Source organism: Monodon monoceros, unplaced genomic scaffold (assembly GCF_005190385.1).
Source record: "Monodon monoceros isolate NGI ecotype Baffin Bay Population unplaced genomic scaffold, NGI_Narwhal_1 Super_Scaffold_16, whole genome shotgun sequence".
Classification (NCBI taxonomy): domain Eukaryota; kingdom Metazoa; phylum Chordata; class Mammalia; order Artiodactyla; family Monodontidae; genus Monodon; species Monodon monoceros.
In genome coordinates, this window is record NW_021703772.1 from 51,886,888 (window position 1) to 51,892,468 (window position 5,581).

The following is a 5,581-nucleotide window of genomic DNA, read 5'->3' on the forward strand; positions in this document are numbered from 1 at the left end:
GAGACAGTGCAGTGGGAATGGAGAAAAGTGAAGGATTCAACAAACTCTTGTAAAAGTATAAAATTCGGCGACGGATTGGGCATCAAGGCTGAAAGAGTGGTAATAATCAAGAATGATGCCCACATTTCCTACTTAGGCAACTTGGAGGATGATGATGCCAATTATTAGAGCTAGGAAATACTGGAGAGGGAGCATGATGAAAGGGAAGATGAATATATATAATAATATATATGGGCATAATATAAAAATGCTAGTCGTATGATATATCCAGCTCTTTAAAAAAAATAGTTCTTAAATCCTGAACTGTAATTCTTATAATGTTAAAAACCTTTAAACTTTTTACTTTATGGATTATTTTCTTCCTAAGTCTATTGGCACATATTTATTTATTTATTTACTTTTTCGGTACCTGGGCTTCTCACTGTTGTGGCCTCTCCCGTTGCGGAGCACAGGCTCCGGACGCGCAGGCTCAGCAGCCATGGCCCATGGGCCCAGCCGCTCCGCGGCATGTGGGATCCTCCCGGACCAGGGCACGAACCCGTGTCCCCTGCATCGGCAGGCGGACTCTCAACCACTGCGCCACCAGGGAAGCCCTGGCACATATTTATTGTCAGAAATGGACACTAAGAGCACTGGCAGCAAAAACTGCTTATTGCAAAAATGATGGTTAATGACTCATAATTTTCCTTTTTGCTTTTTTGTGCTCAAGAAAGAAATCAGCCACATATCTGAGTATTAGGTGAAATTAAGTTTTACTTCTTGTAAATTGCCCTCTTTCTTCTTTACCCAGCTTTACCCATGACTTTGTTTCCTTTCTACATAGCTATGCAATGATCTGCTTATATTCATATTGATTTTCTGTCACCTAGTATCATGTCCTTCTACCTTGAGGATAGAGATGACGCTTAGTTATTTCAAAGGATCCAAGTACCTTAGAAAATCTTATGAATTATTTGAGTACTTAATAAACATTTGCTAAATGAACAGGGTCCAAATCCTTCAGTCTGAGTGACTAAGGAATCCGAACTTGCTCATCTAATAATCTGACTTCAGAAGTCATTCCATTTTCTTTATACTTTGTTAAATCCTTTAGCACCAATCTATATTATTAGAACAGATAATGAAGTCTTATTCTGAAAAATCAATCTTTATTTGATCTGTCTGACCTTGTTCCCTTTATTTTCTTTCTAATTATTTAACCTTAGTCCTTTTAAAACTTTATGAGGAACGATGATTTATCCTTCAAGATGCTTAGTCACGCAGACGTTAGAACACTTAAGCTATAGTTGTCCAGGGTGTGAATAAATGGGTGTCTTTTTTGAGTGATGAGACCACAACACATCTTCCCAGTTGCAAAAGCACCACCAGACACATAAACCATAAAAACCAAAATATATGACTTTCCTCAACCGTCACATCTCAGTTGTAAAAAGTTAATATGCTCAGGTGAAGCCACAATGTGGTGTTACCAGAACTGTACAAGAATGCTGTAATCAGAACTTGAATTATTTTGGCTTTGGTGGTAAATGTGACTTGTGGCATGGTTCAAACTGGTTCATTTTAAATTCACTACACCTGCATACTTTCCTGGTACCTAAAAGATTCTTGTTTTTTCTTTTTCTTTTCTTTTATTAAATTTAGGCTGTCTGATTTAGAAAGTGGTGTTTTGTGATCGGGTTCTAGTAAAAGATTTAGTCTATTCATACACATGCTATCTGAAAAAAATCCATATCCTCTATCTTAGATGAAAGACATAAAAAGCAAAAGGAAGGACACTGAAACTGAGTGTTCACCTTGAGTCACTTCTGAATGTGATCCAGCACAGGAAATGGCTGCAGAAGCATCAAGAACATCAGTGTTATCTGAGCAAGTCTTACCTGGCAGCATGGCAGAGTTCTTGACTCATGGAGGAATTCGTTACGGAGTTTGGGGAAAAAAAGGAAATACGTTCTAGAACTTCTACCTATCAGTATTTGTCTTAGAGCAGTAAGGTAGTCTAGTAATTAAGAACTAATGGGTAAAATTTGTTCAAAAATGTCAATGAACACCTGCTTGTTTGGAAGCATCTCTTTTCAATATCATATACTTTTATAACTTATATGCCTCTGAATCAAAAACCATCAAGCATCACTTGACTGTATTATAACAATTATGAACATGGTCAGTTGGTATATGTGCTTCTCCCCTAGAGTATGTATGTGCATAAACAGGACCCCTTAGCAAAGTTTAATTCATGCCTTGAACCTCAAATAATTCAAAACTTGGTCCTATTCCAAGGCCTACAGATCTTCTTTGGTAAAATCTGAGTTGCCTCCAAACATTTCATATATTGGACTTCTTTATAAAATGGGATGTGTCCATTAATAGATTTTCTATATTTGAGAAATTGTATATTTTAAACACGTGATTTAAAAGAGCTGGCCAAAAACTGACTCAGAAATAAATTCCTTGCCTTTCAGATTTGACAGATGCAGGAGGCCTATGAAGTGGACCAAGGAGGGACAAAGAACTAGCTCATGGGTGGGAACTGCCTATGAGTAAGAAGGGCATGAGAGACATGTTCCTTTGTGAAATAAATTAGGTGTTTACCTACCTCTCGTTTGGCTCTCTATGAAATAGAGAACCCGCATCAATTACTTTCCCATATCATCAATTATCCTCTGATAAAAATAATTCAGTTTTCTGAAAATATAAAGTTCTGAAATGGTTCCATGCCCAGGAAAATGAACTCTTTAGTACTGAAGTGAGCATGGACTAGATAGAAACACTTCTTTCTTGATGATTATAGGGAATGTGGGCTAATTGACAGTGTACCATGTGGAATAAAATAATTATTTGATTGTGATATCTACATATGCTAAACAGCTAATGCAAAAAGAATGAACTTTTGGATAAGTTGTTATAAGAGTAAACAAGATGATGTGTGTGTGGAAAAAAAAAGAGTAAACGATGAGAAAGAGCAAAAAGAAGGAGAAAATAAAAATCACAAATTAGAGCAGCTGTGCAATCTGAGGGACTCGGCAACTATTTTGGGTCAACACCAATTCAACATCTCTTTAAGGCACAGAGAGCCTCTACTGTGAATGTGACTGTGTGCTGACACAGAAGCCTATCCGATAGCCTATGTATAAGTGATAGCGAAGACAAAACAATTAAGACAAACATTTCAGCACATAAAGGGTTATAAAGCACCAGATCTCATAAAGCTTAGCCACTTATTCTCAAGAATTCTGGAGAGTCTGCATTTAACTGTATTCTTACTTGAACTGGGTTCAAACATTTTATATATTTGAAACTCTTTGTTCAATTAAAATCATATGCAAAACATAATACCTCAAACAAGTTTAAATAAAACTTCTTAGTTTAGGGGTGAGAGGTAAGATTGGTGGCCTGAAGTCCCACCTACTAACAGCCTTTTATTCCTGCCTTGCCTGGGTGCTAGCTCCCCAGGGAAGTTCTGTGGACCCTCTATGGCTCTGAGGAGCCACATGACTGAAACATTTAAAAAGAAAAGCATTTCGGTCATATAGATTGGAGATATTTTCTGTTCAAATTAGACCTACTGTTTGTCAACTCCCAGATCCCTGACAAAAAGACAAGACTTGACAAACATCAATATCTAGTTAACATGGCAGATTCAACGAATCTGTTCATCACTGCTCTGTGTCTTAACACTGCTAAAGTGATGGTAAATCAACATTATCATCATCCACGAAGACAAAAAAAAAAAAGTCCACAAAGTAAAGCTAACGTCAACAAACTGTAAGAAGACAGAAAGTTGAAATCTGTAGGCCCTATGAAAGGGAACTGATTTGTGCCACAAAACCCCAGAAAGACTAGAGAATTGGAGACACCAGGTTCTGAAGATGGGAGTCAAAAGAGGGGCTATAGACAAGAGGGTTATTTGAGCTAAGCAATTACCCCTCAATTATCTTTCCAGGAAATAAAAGGTTTAATCTCTAGTGAGGCCTCAGACTCAAAGATATCTTCTTGTAAAAGAAAGGCTCTTAGCCCTCTTTCTCTATTTAGCTACCAGAACACTGGAAATGGGTGACTCCACACAGGTCAGAGGCAACAGGACATGCTAAGATGATGGCTTTGCACCGCTCCTGGAGGGCAGCCAGTCTAGAACAAAACAGAGAAGAGAGGGCTACCAGAAAGGCTTCTCCAGGAAGGACACTTCTCCTTACTAGCTTTACAGTACCTTAAAGAATTGTGTAGAAGTGTTAGTACGATAATAATAAACTATTAAAAATAAAGAATACTCAGTGCTTGATTACCATTCAATTGGAAAGCAACAAACATAACTTTGGAAAAATAGATTTCTAAAAATCATTTCTTCTTGTTCTTTGAAAAAATAGTTACCTTCTCAATTGTATCCTGTCTAGATTAATAAAAAATCATTCTGTGTTTTTAATGACTACTTTGGGAAGAGAGAAGTGATATGAAATCTTACAAGGAAAGTTAGGACTAGCAATAGATACCGCTATTGTTATGGATAATTCACCCACAGATAATGCAGATGGTCTTTACCATTCAAATAGAATTCCTCCTTTGATCATGTATTGCCCAAATTGAATTTCTGTACACATGACACCCTTTTAGAGTACAATGTAAAAAAAAAAGGAAAAAGAAGAAAGCCAAATCATTTTCCTTCATACCCTGTACAAATGGAATTTGCCCTCTTTAAAGTCTTAGAGTGGTTACTTACTTTCCGGCAAAACCATCTGTAAAGATTTCCAACTGGAAATGTATTTTGCATGATAACAGGTTGAAGTCATGAATCACTTGGTAACTCATTAGAGTGACTAGCATCAAAGGATCCCTTAGGAGTTTGGGGGAAAGGTAGTTAAGCAATTAATGAAGTTATTTAAAATCCTGCTATGGTTGAGCCTGTTTTGAGGACTGCTGGGGATTAATATTTATTTAATAGATTGTCTGTTTCCATGCCAAAGCAAGAAATGTGACAGAAGTCACCCTAGTCTAAATGTAAAAAAGGTAGCCCATTTGAAGCATATTTTATGCTGGTAGTTGACACCATTATAGTCTGTACCATTATATCACCATACAAAAGTCATCATTCTCAAGCTGAAATTAACATTGCTGTTGTTTTCGATTAGAAGAATTGGCTCTAAATCCAGCAATTCTCTGCAGTGATTTATATTTTAGTAGCTGCCATTTTGCACCAGGAGGGAACATGTCAGAGTATAACCGCTCTCTGATGAGACATAAGCTATTAAAATTGATATGAGATGGCAAAATGGGAGAATAGCCATGCAGGGGTAAAGTTTTCACGTGAGAACAGTCTGTTATGACTTCATTCCTGAGACTCTCCACTAATCTTTAGGTTTGATTCAGAACCTAGTTCTTTTCATGGAAATATACAGGATGAGAACCATTTCTTGCATAAAGTACTGAAAATGTATTAGGTGCTAGAAAGATTGTAAGAATATATGATGGCTGAGTTGATTGACAGAATGAAAGCTCCCAAAGACATTTTAGGAATTTCCTTAATTGTATCAAGATTTACTTTCATACGTGATAGCCCCACTTTATCACTAATCTGTTTTAAAGAGTAGTT